Source organism: Arvicola amphibius, chromosome 5, assembly GCF_903992535.2.
Source record: "Arvicola amphibius chromosome 5, mArvAmp1.2, whole genome shotgun sequence".
NCBI classification, from domain to species: domain Eukaryota; kingdom Metazoa; phylum Chordata; class Mammalia; order Rodentia; family Cricetidae; genus Arvicola; species Arvicola amphibius.
The window spans coordinates 81,993,931-82,010,415 of record NC_052051.1 but is presented as its reverse complement, the minus strand read 5'-3'; the positions used below and the strand labels follow the sequence as shown (position 1 = coordinate 82,010,415).

General features: G+C 49.8%; 1 protein-coding gene across 10 annotated transcripts in view; it reads right to left on the bottom strand.

Annotated features, from left to right (window-relative positions):
• The window catches only part of Tspan18 (tetraspanin 18), a 132,602-nt gene that overhangs the window by 78,310 nt on the left and 37,807 nt on the right, over window positions 1-16,485 (bottom strand). For 3 of the 10 annotated variants that reach the window (XM_038330803.1, XM_038330806.1, XM_038330809.1), the window contains exon 2: window positions 1,489-1,622. The exons of the other annotated variants lie outside the window; for them this stretch is intronic. The gene's annotated coding sequence lies outside the window, so the exon portion shown is untranslated. The remainder of the gene's footprint in view (window positions 1-1,488; window positions 1,623-16,485) is intronic. 10 annotated transcript variants of the gene reach the window in all.

Here is a 16,485-nt window from a genome sequence, read left to right as displayed (position 1 = left end):
GCTCTGTCTGGCAGAGCCTTCTCAACCCTTCTCCAGCTCCTGACCAAAATTATACCAGTTTCCTGCTGAAAAGCTTCCAGTCCCTGGGCTTCTGGCATGTTCTGCCTCAGCTCCAGGAGGGCCAGGGGAGGGTGGGGTGGAGTATTCCTGGACAGAGTCCAGACCTGAGCTAGCGGCAGACTCCAAATGTGGGTTCTGTGGCTTGGGATGGACGGGACAGTGGACAGAGTGGCTGGCCATGCAGGGTGGGGGAAGGGCCGCTTGTAGACTTCCTAGGCCCACATGCCAGGTCTGTTGTTGCCAGAGTGTGACTCTGTGCGTGGCTCCATCCTCGCAAGCTGTGCTTCCCTCCTTACGATAAGGTTGGCGATTGTCACAGGAGCTCTCAGTGAAGGGTTGGATTGAATGTTAGCTCCCGCCACAAGGGTGAGGGTGGCACATACTCAGGGTGATTCTCAACAGCAGGGAGGGTCACTGTGCCCTCCGTCTCTCTTCAGGACAGCTAACCACTGAGCAGATGAAGGGGCCTCTGGTATCAGTAGCCATGCTAAAATAGGGCACTGAAGGGACCCCTGAGTTAAACAGGCTTTCTGGTGCGGGACTTCTCAGAGCCTTTATCCCCCTTCAAGTGCACTCTGAACTTCCAGAAAAGGAGGAACGATACGTATCAGTTCCCAGACTGCTTTGCTACAAATCCTTTCAGTCTGGGGGTCAGTCTTAGGGCCAACACCCCTTTATTGATACCTCCCTGTGGAGACCACAAGCACAAAGCCTGACAGGAATGCATATGAGAAGTGGGGGACACGGGATGGAGTGTGACTCACAGGTGTTGCGTCTGAGCATCCGAGATGAGACCCCACTGTGGTGAACATGGAGGCCATATATCCTAGCAAGCTCTACCCCAGATCACCTTCCCAACTGCCAAAGTGAGCAGTCTCACCAGTTTTCTGGTCTCCCCAACCCTGTTCCCCACCACACACCCAAACAGGCTGTCCTAAGTCTGGTCCACTCCCCATCGACCTGCAAAGGTATAGACTTCTTTGGGTCTCTGTGAAATGGGCTCAGAAAGTCTTGCCCTGCTCACCTCTTGGGCTATTGTGGAAAGTCAGATGAGCGGCCAGTACAACAGACTCAAGGGAGAAGATGTTCATAGGGACTTCCTTATGGTCTTCAAGAGTCCCTTCCCTTGGGACATCCATAATAAGAGGGCAATGTTCAGCCCAAGGGAGATGCTCCAAGGGCACACATCTGTAGTGGAGGTGTCCCCCAAGGAAGGGGCACATTCTTAACACCCACAAAGCCAGCATCCTAAAAACTTCTTAGCCATCAAACAACACACTTTGGAAGGCAGACTGGCCTCAGAGGGACCAGCCAGCTGCCCGAGAAAGCCCTGCAGACTCGGGTAGGAAACAAGCACACACATAAGCTCTGCCAGCCAGGAAGAAGTGAAGGGGAGCCCCCAGGGAGGTGGGATCAGCTCGGGCAGACCTGGGTTGTTGCTGTGTGTCAGACAATATTCCTTCCTTGCTGGTCAGGAGCTTCTCCAGTGGTCAGAATAAAGGAGTGTGACGAGGAACGAGTACCTTTCTCCTGTCCTCTGAGCTCCATCCTGATGCCACAACCTACAGGAAACATAGATCAGCTGGAAAAGTGACTCAAGCCAAAGCCCACACGTCCCAGGGCGCTAGGTTCTCCTCTTGTATCTCCAGGACGTGCAATTAGAACAAGTCTCGAGGGCTGGTGGAGGAACCCCCAAAGTAGGGGTAGCCTGGGACAGAGGACCCTTACCCCACTGTCCTCCGAGTCAGCTGAATGTTGAAACCCTGGAAGCTGCAATTCCTCAAGGCTACATCCTGTCCACCACAGAGAACGCATGCCTTAGGTGACTGCCACTGAACTCTGAAGCCAACCATAAATAATTAAAATGAAATTACGGTTGTCAAAATAAATTAGCAGGGAACCTTGCCATGCTGAGAGTTTTGCCCTTCTCTGAAAGCTGATTGTGGGCACGGGGTCTCCTAAACACAGGACAACTGATTGTAATGAAGTCTCGACACAGGAAGAGCCAGGGACACCTTCAAGGGCTGTGCAGCACAGGAGGAAGACCAGGCTGAGCACAAGCAGCTGGGGTGCACCCTGAGGACTTAGGCAAGCAGTGTATGGCTGCATGTGCAAGCAAGAGCCCTGGCTAGTAGCCTCACATCACTCGAAAGCCTGAAGGCCCTTGGAACAAGTTCACAGGATCGGGGTGCAGAACACTCCACACCTAAGACTCCAAACTACCTACGGGAACACATGCAGTTACTTGGATCATTATCCCTTGGATAGGAGAGCACCCTTGCATCTAAGTCCAGGCAGACAAGTTCTAGGGTGTGCACTGTAAGCATGGTCAAATGTAGAATCTGGACTGAGGGGTTAGGTGATGGCAGCAGCTTCCCTGAGGGGATGTCAAAACTCGCTTTCCCATCAGCGAGTGCCAGTGAGGAGAACTCCAGCCCAGAAGCTGGTGCAAGGAGCTGAGGAGGCCAGTTGCTGACGTAAATGCATGAAGGCAAGAGCCAGTTCAGAGGTCTGATCCTGAGACCCAAGAGAAGACCTGGACAGGGTGGACAAAGAGAGAAAGGTAAGCAGTTCTGGGGGCAGGGTGAGATGTCAGACTCCCCAGAGCCATGGCACAAATGGTACCACTGTCCTCGTGGGACCAGTCCATCTCAATAAACATTCGTCATGGGCATTTATTGAGCATCAATTTATTTATCGTGAATCAGCTGATTTTTCTTTAGTCTCAGCTTCCCCACCTATAGGCAGCCTGGGTGGCTCATCTAATTCCCAGCCAGTAGCAGAGCCTGAGTCCTTAATGTCTACCACCAAATAAACACCACACACACACACACACACACACACACACACACACACACACACACACACACTGTTTCTTTCTGCAGACCAGATAGCCCCGTATTCTGGGGAGCGCTTGGTGGGAGTGGTGAAGTCTAGAGCCCGTGATTTCTTAAACTAAATGCAAGTGTGGCTTTCTCTTTGTTTCTCTAGTCCTATATCCAGAGACAGCCCCAGATTAGGCCCACAAGATGGGGTGCCTGAAAGCATTCCCCGTTTCTCCCATCTCAAATGTCTTGTATTCATTCTGGAATGGAGCAATCAGAGCTTGTGGATTAATGGGCATGGCTCTTGTCTTTAAGTCACACCCGCTGACAGTCTGCCTGATTCCTTCATCTCCCTGCTCCTCAACCTTTCAAAAAAAAAATACAGGCGGCCTGCTTATCTTCGTGTGCGGTTGCCATGGAAACAGCATCCCTTGTGAGATGCTGTCATAACACTTCAGTGTGGTTTGGAACACTTAAAGACACAGTCTCCTCCCTGGGCTCAGCCACGGGGCAGCAGTCAAATGACTGAAGAGAGGCAGGGCAGGAGGGAAGAAGCAGGCAGGCCTCTGCTTTAGACAAGTCTGCCTTCATCATTTGAGGGTGTGGATTCGCCAGACTGTGCACTGCTCAGGCAAGGCCTAGTGTTCCTCACCAGTGTCTCCATGAAGTTGGCTTGATGATGCACATTTTACAAAAGAGGAAACAGAGGGTAGATGGATTAATTCATCATAGCAGATACAACTAGATACAGGTTCCTGGTCCCTAGCTGGATATCTGAAGCCTAAAAGGTTCCTGGAACAAGTCCATGGAGTTCTGGGTTCAAAGCACTCCACATCCACAATCAAAACTACCTGGGAATTAATCAGATTCCAAGAGGCAACCACAGGTTCTCCAATTGAAGATCTCCAATGCAGGGAGATATAGTTGAACCAGTAGGTGGGAACTCAGATAGCTAAGAGTGATCAGAGTAGGCCTACGTAGTAGTTTCAGCTGTGAACTCATTGCTGGAAGCTTCTCGCATGCCTAGTCTCACCTGTGTGAGCAGGCTGGCACTACTGCAGTAAACCACTGTCCAGGTCTCTTGTTGTCCCATCTGACCCACTGTTTGGATGAGTGGAGGTGGGAATACTGCTATGGATGCTCACCTGGGCCAAAGGTGTGCCTTCTGGTGCCTTGTGCATTTCTGAGTGTCTCCCCATTGTCATTGTTCAACAGGAGCACCCTGGAACCTGGGCTGTTCACTCAGAGCAGAGAATGAGAAGGGCTTTTGGGTTGCCCACTTCCAGTAGGGTAGCGATGCTCAAAGATCTTTTTCATGATAAGGCCTGCCTCAAGCTTCCTTTTTTTTTGATACAGGGTTTCTCGGTAGCTTTGGAGTCTGTCCTGGAACTAGCTCTTGTAGACCAGGCTGACTTCAAACTCACAGAGATCTGCTTCCCTCTGTCTCTCGAAGGCTGGGATTAAAGGAGTGCACCACCAATGCCTGGCTCCAGGCTTCACTTTTAAGATTCATCCCTAGTCAGAAGCCTGGCCCAGCCAAATAGCTCCAGACCATAAGCCCTGGGATTCCTGATGCCTTGAGAGCTATCCTTTCCCCTCAGCTCCACTTTCACTCAGCTGGGCCTTGGCATGGGCTGTCTGTCCGCTCTGCTGGAGTTCTTCCGCAGGATGAGGTCATTGACCTTCAATATAAACCAAGGCATCTTCTCGTAATGCTTCCTGACCCTTGCCCCACCACGGCCAGGCAGCTATGACATCACCCACACCCAGCTCACTGAAGTCCCATGGTGGACCACTACCAGAACTCTTCCTGCTGCTTGAGGCTGCTATGGACCCCAAGGGTTGTCTTCATCACCAAGTTCATACTGTCCACATGTGGTCCTGCCACTGAGAAAGTATGAAGGAAACAGAATGAGTGTGTAAGACGACGTGCACGAAGAATCTACTGAATGCCAAACAGCAAGACCGACTCGCTAGTCCCATGAGCCCAAGGCCCTGCAAGGCTGCCATTGGTTTCTTCTTCCTCCCCTGCTTCTACCTGACCCTCACTCTCTGTTCCACAACCAGTCCCTCTTCTCGGGCCTCAGGACCCACACCCATGCCACAGACCATGATCAGGTTGTCTCTGCTCAAATGTCAGTCCACAGAGAAGACAACCAGCCTTATCCTCATCCTTGTCACAGTCCCCAGGGCTGTATATGTATGTACATATATATATTTCAATATATTTATACATAATTAAGATGAGCCAAGAATAGATATTTAATTGTGTACATAGATTTATAAATACATGCTATTACATAACATGGGAAAGCATTTGTTGTCTATGAATTCGTTCACATCGAATCCATAATGAACTGTTGGTGTTCCAAGGAGAATGGACGCTACTCTCCCTGAAGGGAAGTGTTCTGCTCACCACTGTAACTCCAGGATTCAGAAAATGATCAGCAACATACTATGGATACTCAATAAATGCTTTTAAATGAATACATCTAAGACTGGCCAAGACTTCCCACCGAGACAGTGCTTTGCTTGTAAGAGCTGTGAAATACTGAAGATGGCTGTGTTAAACTACTCACCATGAAGCCCAGGACCCAAGGCAGGGGCACTGTCCCACCTGCGGGATTCTGAACTGAATCAAGAGAATGCCAAGCTGAGCAACAACATTCACCTTGCTCTGCTTTCTGAGTATGGGTGCAATGGCCACATGCCTTAGGCTTCTTCTCTGACAGGACGCTCAAGCCACAGCCAAGCACCCACCTCCTCCCCCCTTATGCTGCTTTCGCCAGGTCTTTCTGTCACAGTAATAGGAAAGGTAGCAAATATGACACCCATTTGTGTAACAAGACACTGAGCCGTTCTTCAGCCTAGTTCTATCAGACACTGGAGCCATCAACTGCCAAAGCCCCTCTCCAGGTCTGTGAGTCCATCGATGGTGAGAAGGGTGTGCCCCAGACAGGGAGGTACACTTGGAAGCCTCATAGTGTCTGACTGGCCTGTCTTACTCTGCTTGACTTCTCTCTTTCTCTCTCTCTCTCTCTCTCTCTCTCTCTCTCTCTCTCTCTCTCTCTCTCTCTCTCTCTCTCTCTCTCCTTTCCTGTGGGTCAGAGCAAGGGAGTGTGTGCAATGCTAAACATACCACACTTGCATCTGCTCCACTCTTCTTGGGCCCTTACAGTTCAGTCACAAAGTTACTGCTTCCGTGACCAGCCAAGGTTCCTGACTCAGGGACAGGGTGAAGACACATGCAGGACGGTGTCCACCTGACTGCTCAGAAAACCCAGAGAGGCTAACATCCTTGAGCATGAGCTGTGTCCCCTCCACCTCCACCCCTAGGTCCGCAAACAAGCAGCCAAGAACTCTGGCACGGGATGAGGACTTGAGGGAAAGTCACGGTGTTTGACACCCTGCATGGTCCTGGCAGATAAGGTGTGCAGAGGATAGCGGAGCAGGGTCCTGGCAGATAAGGTGTGCAGAGGATAGCGGAGCAGGGTGCTGGTCTCCAGAGCACCTAGACCTACATCTTAAACATGAATCACTGTTTTCCCCCTTCCCAGTGTGCCCTGCTGACAGACTATGAAAATAAATATGTTTTCTGCTGCTTCTGGGGATATTTTTCTTCTCATTCCCCAAATACCATAATCCTGGTATTCAGTATGCACCCCACCCCTGAATGACTTCCAGATCAGTATCACCAATAGTAATGCCTCCTCTAGAGCAGGCCTTCCGTGCATAATAAAAAAGGCAGGCAGCTTTCTGAGCACCACAGGCTAGCCTCAGTCTTTAGGCTTCCTCGAGGTTTATCTTCTATGGCTCCCTGACGGAAAAGCCTCAGATCTGAGCTTGGGTGGCTGGCTCATCCTGCACCCATGATGAATATCTGTTGGGAACTGAGAATCTAAGAGCCTAGGGTGGCCCAGGCTCTGCTCCTGAAGGCACCAGAATCAGACAAACCAAGGACTGCTGATGGAGCCACGTCACACATGAATGGAAGACAGGGGCTGACAAGGGTATCCTGCTCAAAGTGCAGGGTTTTCCATGCTTCATGCATGTTTCAGAGAAGCCAAACAAGACACACACACACACAGTGTTTGGCCACTTGGTCCTAACTTTTATTCACAGCTGGGCAGAGATGAGTGTAACATTCCCCCAGGTCTGTGACCTCCTGATGCCTGTTGAGCTTTTCCAGGAATGGCAGAAACAAAGTCACTAGTTTTGTGCCACAAGAGTCTGGAAGCATCTCATGCACAGGGCCCATCCATTACTGTAGTGACTGGCTATGTGTGGCTATTTGCATTAAATGAGAATTAAAGCCAAAGGGCCAGTTTCTCTGTCTTCCTGGGCAGGAGTGCTGTGTGTGGTAAGTGGCTCCAGGTTGGGAAGCACAGATCTGGAACATTCCATTGTCACAGTTCCCAGGGACAGCACTCAGCGAGGGCTGCAGAGGTGACACTTCTGATAACTACAGAGGCTCTTCCCAGAGGCCCCGCTCTCTCAAGTTCCAACCTGCCGGTTGTTTACTGAGCCCTGGCCTCTGAACCCTCGTGTGATCCTTGAAAGGAAAAGGAGAAAGTTTACTCAACCAGACCCTATATCCAGCCTCTAAATTTTTGACCTCTTTATCAAAAATAATGGGGAGGTTATGGCTCACTAAGTCCTGCGTCCATCTCCCACGGGCTCACAGTGAGTGACCAGGGCTGTGACTCAGTGGTAGAGGGCTTGTCTATCAAGTTCAAAGGGTTTGAGTCCCAGCACTGAATAAACTGGGCGTGGTTACACACACCTGCAACCCCAGCTCCGGGGAAACAGAGGCAGGAGAGTCATAAATTCAAGGTTATCTTCAGGTACATAGTGAGTTCAAGGCTATCCTTAGCTAACATAAGACTCTGCTCCAACAAGCAGGATGTTAAATCTAGCCCTGCTAAAAACAGTCAATATCCCAACGTCTACACCATACAAGAGAAAGGGGGAAACCTCCAAACAAAGGGGACATTATGAACACTATAAGCCCACTGTGCCAAAGCCGCACATGTTCTGTGGAAGGTTGAAAACACCCCCGGGGTGCAGCAGGCTGAAAAACAAAGGAGGGGTTTGAGGAGAAAACGGCAGTGTGAATGGGTGGTGGGGCCTATAAATAAAGGGAAAATTTATCACAGAGTTAAAGTCCCCATCTCTCAGTTTCCTCACCCTCAAGATTGGCGTCTGAAAGCTTTGCAGCTCTATTTAGACGGGAGTACTCAGCCAGACCTGCTGTTAAAACACAAACGGAGAGGCTGTGGAAGCAGTGAGGCGCTTGCTGAGTGAACTCTGCCTAGGGAGAGCAAGCTGGCCCTCCCGAATTCCTGGCTGTGGGGCCTGGAGACGGGTGTGTATCCCCTGTTTCCTCCACAAATATTCTTTGTGTATTGTGGATGGCTAGCAAGAGCCTTCACAGTGATGGGATCTCTCGAGCCCCTCTAACACCTGATTTGAGCATCTGCACTGTTCAGGATTGATCACAACACTTTGTCTTGGTACCATGTTTAGGGCAGTTAAAATCACCACCGAGATTTTTAATGATACATTTTATTTATACAGCACTCTGCATTTTTATAGCATCCGCCGCCGGCATGAGAGGTGAATAATTTAGAATAAGGAGTGCAGCCAGCCTTCCATAGAATTCTCCAAACCAAATCTGCTGCCCACCTCCTAACCTCCCTGCACCTGCTGTGAGATGCCCCCCGCCCAAGTCTCAGTTTCCCAATAGGAAGAAGGTTCTCACTCTGTACAGTTTTCAGATGGCTCTGTGCTGGTCCTGGATCAGGCAGGGATTTTGCTCTGAGACACAAGCAGGGAGCAAGGCTAAGGCACTGGCTACCTCTAGAGTCCACTGTCCAGGGAGAAAATTGGACAACGGACAAAGGATATCACAAGGCATTTCCTTATGCTGAGATAAATGTGAGAGGCCAGAGCATGGGTCCCTGGGTCCCTGGGTCCCTCGGTCCCTGGGTCCCTGTGATGGTTAGACTCGTGAGCTTGGCTGGCTCACAAGGACACTTGGGTAGTCCTGTAAGGGTGTTTCTAGTGAGGTCTAACTGAAGAGGAAAGACGTGTCCTAAATTTGGGTAGAACCATTCCATGGGCTGGGGGCTCCTGGACTGAATAAAAAGGAGAAAGCGAGCTGAGCACCAGCGTGCGTCTCTTTCCACTTTTGGGACTGCAGGTGCAATGTGATCAGCTCTCTCAAATGCTGCCATGTGGCTCCCTCCCGCCCCCCGACAGACTGACATGTGCCTCCCGTCCACCCAGACTGCCATGTGCCACCCGCCCCCAGACTGCCATGTGTCCCCTGCCCCCCCAAACTGCCATGTGCCCCTGCACCCCCAGACTGCCATGTGTCTCCCCTCCTGCCCCTCAACAGACTTCCATGAGCCCCTTGGCTCCCCACAGACTGCTATGTGACCCTCTCCTGCCCCTCGACAGACTGCCATGTGCCCCCTGCTCCCCCACAGACTGCCATGTGCCCCCCACCCCCCAGCCAGACTGCCATGTGCCCTCTGCCCCCGACAACTGCCATGTGGCCTTCTCCTGTCCCCCGACAGACTGCAGTCTTGAACTTTGAGTCAGAACGTTCCCTTCTTCACGCTGTTTCCACCAGGTATTTTTACACAGCGACAATGTCGGGAGAGTTTAGCCCAGTTTGATGGCAGAGCTGGGAAGTCAGGGGACTTTGGGGGATGCCATGGCTTGGCTCAGCTACTGTAAAGATGGGAAATAAGAGGCTGTTGGTGATCAACTGTTGTTCAGTCCCTTCCCAGGCCTTGGTGGCAGGGGTGTCCCAGGAGGAACCTCTAACAGCACCGTAACGACCATTGTGCACTGAACCCATCAGTACCCATATGCCACTCTGCTATGACCTTGTATGTACCACACCCGAATTAAATGATCAGCTTTTAGGACGTGCCTCAGTTTCTCTCAAGTCAACCACAGTGGCTGAACCTTTTTCCTCTCATGCCACTGAGCTCCTGGTGCTCCTGGAGACTTCCCTGATGAAGCTGTCAAAAAGAAAGCCTTGTAGAAGAATCGAGGGAGTTGCACAAACAGCCAGAGACGGTGTGTTCCAGAGAACAACTTATGTGAGGCCGGCTCCTGGGCTGACGATGCGGTGGAGCCTGGGCTGTGGAGGCAGCACACAGGACACCATGTAGATGGTACAGAGGACAGAGACAGAGCCTATGGCCATGACAAAGGTGTTGGGATCAATCCAGAGAGCTGGGGAGTTAGACAGAGTTATCCATGATGGATAGGTGTTCTGCAGAGCTCTGTAGTGTGTGCAGGGAGTAAGATTTGTAGGTGCACAAAGGACCAGGCAGATATCCATGTGAACAAGCACAGAAACGGGGCTGGGACATCCAGATGCACACACTGTGGTTATTGTTTTCCAGTCTGTGGCTTTTCTACGCAATCTCTTACACTGTGCTGAAGTTTTTTATTTTAGTGAAGTCCAATTTATTGAATCTTCCTTTTATGGTTACTATTTTTAATGGCCCAAGAAATCTTTGTGTACTTATAAGGTCTTAAAGAGTGTTCCCTATATTTTCTTTAAGAAATAAAGAATTCCTTTAACTTAATAAAACAGCAGCCCAAATAAAAACTACATAGAAGACAAGCAGATGAAGTATTTCAGGCAGGAAAATATATAAATGACAGGAAATTTGTAGAAAAAAACTCATTATCACTAGCTGAGCAGGGTGCAACCGAAGACAAGGGAAATGGAGAGGGCTCCGTTCCAAAAGCGTTGATGGAGTGAGCATGAGGGCCTGGTTTCAGATTTGCAGCACCCACTTAAAAAACTGGGTGCAGTAGCAGGTGCTTTAATCCTGGTGCTGGTGGAGCAGAGACAGGAAGATCTCTGTGGCTTGCTGGCCAGCCAGTCAATCCAACCAGTGGGTTCTAGACTCAGGGTGAGACCCTGCCTCAAAAAAATAACATGGAGACTGATAGAGAAAGGCACTCCAGCGTTGACCTCTGGCTTCTACAAATATCCTATGCACTTGAACCCTTGTGAACACACACACACACACAGACACACAGACAGACACTCAGACAGACACACACAAACACACACACAGACAGACACTCAGACAGACACACACAAACACACACACAGACACACACACATAAACACACACACAGACAGACACACACAAACACACACACAGACACACACACATAAACACACACACAAAGACACAGACACACACATACACACAGACACACACACAGACAGACACACAGATAGACACACATAAACGCACACATAGACAGACACACAGACAGACACACATAAACACACACACAGACAGACACACAGACAGACACATAAACACACACACACAGACAGACACACAGACAGAATGACAGACACACACAAACACACACACACACACAAAAACACAGAGACAGACACACACATACACACAGACACACACAAACACACACACAGGCACACACAGACACACACATACACACACACATACACACACACACAGCTACGCATGGTGGAACAGACAGATAATTCTAGTACTCAGGCAACTGAGGCAGGAAGATCCCATTCCCGGATACATAACATGATTATGTCTAAAAAAACCAACATTTTAAACCAACAACATTAAGACACAAAGAGCCACAACAGTGCATCCAGTAGACAGAGGAAGTGAAAGAGATGGCCACAAGTGTTGTGTAGTGGAAGAACTGGCAGGTCCCTGACACCACAGAGAGGAGTCTGAAACGCTGCCTGCATATTAGAACACACCTCAGGAGTGTCTTTTAATACCTTAAGCCTACATTTTATCTTTGATACAGTTAAGATTCTAAGACATTTACCAAGGGGGGGTAAAAGTTTGTCTCCAACCACAGACTTGGATTCATTTTTTATTGAGGTGTAATTACATCATAGCCCAAAACGGAAACAGTATAAAGATCATCAACACTAGTGGATAAACAAGTTGTTACAGACACAGAGTGGGAAACTCTGTTCAGCAATCATAAGGAACCAGCTACTGATGCCTGCAACAACCAGGTGTAGTCTTCAAACATAAAGCTCAGTCAGGGAAGCTGGAGATAATAGTACCTGCTGTAGGATTCCATGTGTAGAATGTTCTAGAACAGACAAAGCTAGGAATAGAAAGCACTGTTGTACCTAGGGAAGGTGTCATGGAGATATTGGGAAGGGATAGAAAACTTCTTTAATTTAAAAACTCACATTTATTTATTTATGAGTGTGTACATGTGTGAGCATGCACTCCTGTGTTCCTGTCACGGCACACATGAGGGGATCAGAGGTCACTTTGCACAAGTGAGCTCTTTCCTTCTACTCTGTGGGTTCTGGGAATTGAAATCAGGTCACCAGACTTGGCAGCAAGTGCCTTTACCCACTGAGTCATCTTGCCAGCTAGACAGCAGAGATTTCTGGACAGACAGAAACCCTGGTATCAAATGGGCCGTGTTGTACAAAGGCAAAGGATTGTGCGTGCTATCACTGTTTGCGTCTGCATCGTGAAGGGTTGTGGTTCTTGGGACAAGAGAACCAAAGGCTGTGGGATGGATGGTTCTGGGCCAGGTTTAGAACCTTTAGAGCACTGTATTGTTATAGAACATTGCAGATACGTGACGCTTTGCTGAAAGATTCCATCATTATCCAACAAAGATCTGTTGACCTACTGTGTACTGTCACAACCCCTGGACGTTGATGGCACCTCAATGTCCGTCATCCATCAAGCAGCTGAGCAGATGGCTGCATGCATGTGTGCACACAGGTGTGTGCCAAAGCATCCCAAGAAAGCCATTAGATGTTCTAACGTCCAGTTAAAGACGTTAAAACATTCTGTTTAAGCCATTCAGAGCTGGAGCTGTACCTCAATTTGTAGAGAGCTTGCCTAGCATGCACAAAGTCTTGGGTTAGAACCTCAACACCCTAACAAGTAGGCATAGCGACACACATCTGTAACCTCAGCCTTTGGGTGGTAAAAACAGGGAGATTATAAGGTCATGGTCGTCTTCAACTACATAGAGAGTTTAAGGCCAGTTTGAGCTTTGGCAGACAGCCCCCTCCTCAAAAAAACAAGACAACCCACTCAGCTCCTTCTTTCCTTCTCTAGGGCCTGCATTATCTAAACTTACATGGAGCAAAGTCCAAGCAGGTGAGGAGCAAAGGACCTTGGTCTGGAACCTGTGCTCAGCTCACAAGTAATGGTGGCCTCCAGCAAGGTAACAACCACAAAGTGGCAAGGCCACCAGTTTCTGGCCACCCCGTATTCTGTGCAGAGACCTCTAGAGCGCTGAACATACAAATGTGTTTCTTGACTGTACATCAGCATGCAGTAGACACTCGGTAAGCACGGGGCACAACAAATCAGCACATCTACCCAGCTGCCCGGCTGTGGCTGGCAGAAAGACTACAGGAATTGCAAGAAGGAAAAGGGAGGATGTGAGAGGCAGGAACCAGCTTGATCTATTAACAGTGGGAGGGAGGAGTGAATTTATTTCCTCCCTGTAATTTGCCTGTAAATATTCACAAACCACGCGATTTCTCTCAGCCTTCCCATTAAAGATAAAGGCACAAATAAACAAGCCAGTGTAGGTGTTGTGCACTCAGGCAGCGTCCCTCCCTTCAAACACCACAGTGACTCTGTGTTTGTTTTGAGACAGTCTCCAGTAGCCTAGGCTGACTGTGAGCTCATTTTGTAGCCAAGGCTGGCCTTGAATTCCTGGTCCTCCAGCCTCGACCTCCTAAGGGCTGGGGCACAGGTCTGTGTATTACCACACTTAGGACCCAATACTGGAGATGGAAGCCAGGGCTTTGTACATGCTAGGCAAGTACCCTAACTGAGCTACACCCTCAGGGTGACTAGCTAGTTTGGTGCCATTACTATCACCCTCAAGAAGTCCTGGGGATAAGTTGGGGGATGGATGACCAAGGCCAATCAGGAGTAGGTACTGTTTCCCAGGGACCTTAAGCAGACTGACTCACAGGACCCACAAATGGCTAATCCATCACCCCTTGGATCCATGCCAAGAGGACTCACTTAGTTGAGTTTGTCTCAGCAGAATATCCCTCCCCTTTGACAGGGTCAGAGGTTACTCACAGAAAGACCTCTGCGTTCATTGGTTCCCTTGATAAGAAGGAGAGGGGAGCTTGTTATATCTTACAACTAAATGGCCTAAGGAGAGGGACACGGGAGATCCCTAGCAAAGAGTCCACCAGAGGGCCAGCTTGGCCCTGGCGGGGGCTTATGGTTTAGCCTTGTTAGGATGAAGTCTTCCAGGCAGACCCAGGGCCCCTCACTAGTAACACAGAGTCCCTCTTCAGAGAGGCTTTTCCTTGGAACCATTAGGGGGGCAGGGATCTGGCAGGAAGCTTAGAGTCTCTCTCCTCTCTAGATTGGGGGAGTAGAACCGAACCCCATCCTATGATATCTGCACATCATGAAGCAAACCCACAGATGCTTGGGGAATTGAACTTGCTTCACCAAGTCCTGGGGTGATGGTGCCAGAGCTACGGTAATAGCTGGGAGTCAAGCACTCTCCCCTGAGTCCCCATGGTGGCCACTGGAGGTCAGGCCACACTGGGATCCCATTTCACAGAAGGAACGGAGGCCCAGAACTGCAGTTACACAGGCGGGAGAGGGGGCAGAATCTGAATTTAAACTGGCCACCCAGGCTACAGGATCTTCCCCCACCAGGACACAGAAAAGGAAGGAAGTGGGAGGATGCAGTCCCAGGACGTGTGTGCTCCTGATAAACTGGGAGGGGAGCTTCGTCCCTTTAAATATGCATTCTCCGGTGCCCAGCTCATTCACAGTCATCTTAGCATAGCACCCTCTGCAAGGATAGACCTGACTCACAAAGGAAGAAGCTGGGGCCAGGAGCTCATTGCTCTCCTGGCATTCAAGCATCAGGGTTTCTGCCTGTGCCAACATCATAGTCACTGCTGCTGGCTATAGACCAGCTCTTTCACCAGCCAGATGTGACCAACAAGCCATCCACCAGGTGGACCTGACGCTCTGCATCCACCCTGCCTGAGCCCGGGGTTGCAGGGTGTCAGGGGGAGACAGAATGCAATGGCACAGAGCCCATGCCTGCAGGCTCCGCCAGTCAGGACTGGGCCACTCCACGAAGACTGACATTTCCCGTGGTGCTCCCACCACCCCCAAAGGATCCTCTGCCAGCACGGAGATTCAATTATGGTCATTATGGTGCACTTAGGAAAACCAGGGAGCAGGCTAATACATTTTCGAAAGATTGGCAACAACAGAGGTTGAATCAAAACGAGTTTCCTACTTAACCCTCAGTTAAACAGAAAATCCATTTAGCTACAGCGCAGCACCCTCCTTCCAGCCTCCGCTATTGTTCTTCCTTTAAACTGCCTGCCACTTAGCTTAACATCTTTAACACCCAAAAGCCGTCTTAGAATTAAAACTAAACCACTGATGGACAGCAGGATGACATCAACCTCTAGGGCAGTGGTTGTCAACCTTCCTAATGCTGCAACCCTTTTTATACAGTTCCTCATGCTGTGGTGACCCCCAACCAGAAACTTCTTCCATTGATACTTTGCAACTATAATTCTGTTATTGTTATGAATCACAATGTAAAAATCTGACATGCAGGATATCTGATGTGTGACCTCCCCCCACATACACAACAGGGTTGAGACCCACCCCCTACACACACACACACACACACACACACACACACACAAAACGGGGTCGAGACCCATAGGTTGAGAACCTTTGCTCTAGGAGTTTGCAGTCCAGGATTCAGCTTCCTCAAACCAACATGGCAAGAGAAAAACCACCCTTGGTGGGCACCAGCGGCAGCTCAGAGTCCCTAGAGAGAGGATTAATTGACACCACCATGTCACAAACTAAGGACCAGTCACTGGGTGCTACCGCAAGGAGGCTGAGGATAGGATACGCTTAGACCCAGTGATCTCCAAGTGTGCTAAGCTGCAGTGGACTGAGGTTAGCTGCCCCATGAGCCGGGAAAGACCATCTATTTGCCACAGGGTTTCTGTATTAACTACAGCGCCACTGTTTAGATATCGGCGCCTCTTGAAACTCTTACAGTGTGTGAGGTGCACAGTCCCCACCAATGTGGCCATTGGAGGGCTAGCCTCCCCCAAGCAGGGGCTTGCAGTGGGACTGTGCTGAGAAGTCTTCCAGACAGCCCCAGAAACCCTAGCAAACACCACATGTCCCTCTTAGCATCTTTCTTTGAGACCAGTCGAAAGGGATGTGGAATGACATGACACCACAGAGCCACATACTACAGGCTTGGTCCTTGGTACTCCTGGGAGCTGGGAGAACTTTAAGGGTTTGCTTCCTATTGCTGTGATAAAGACACCATGACCAAAAACAACTTGGGGAGGAAAAGTATATTTCATATTACATGTCTCGATCATGGTCCATCACTGAAGAAGCCAAGGCAGGAACTCAGGCGGAGACCATGGGGGAATGCTGCTTACTGACTAGCTCTTCTTTAAGGCTTGCTCGGCTTGCATTCTGATACACTCAGGATAGTCCCCCCTGGGGATGGCACCGCCCACAGTGAGCTGAGC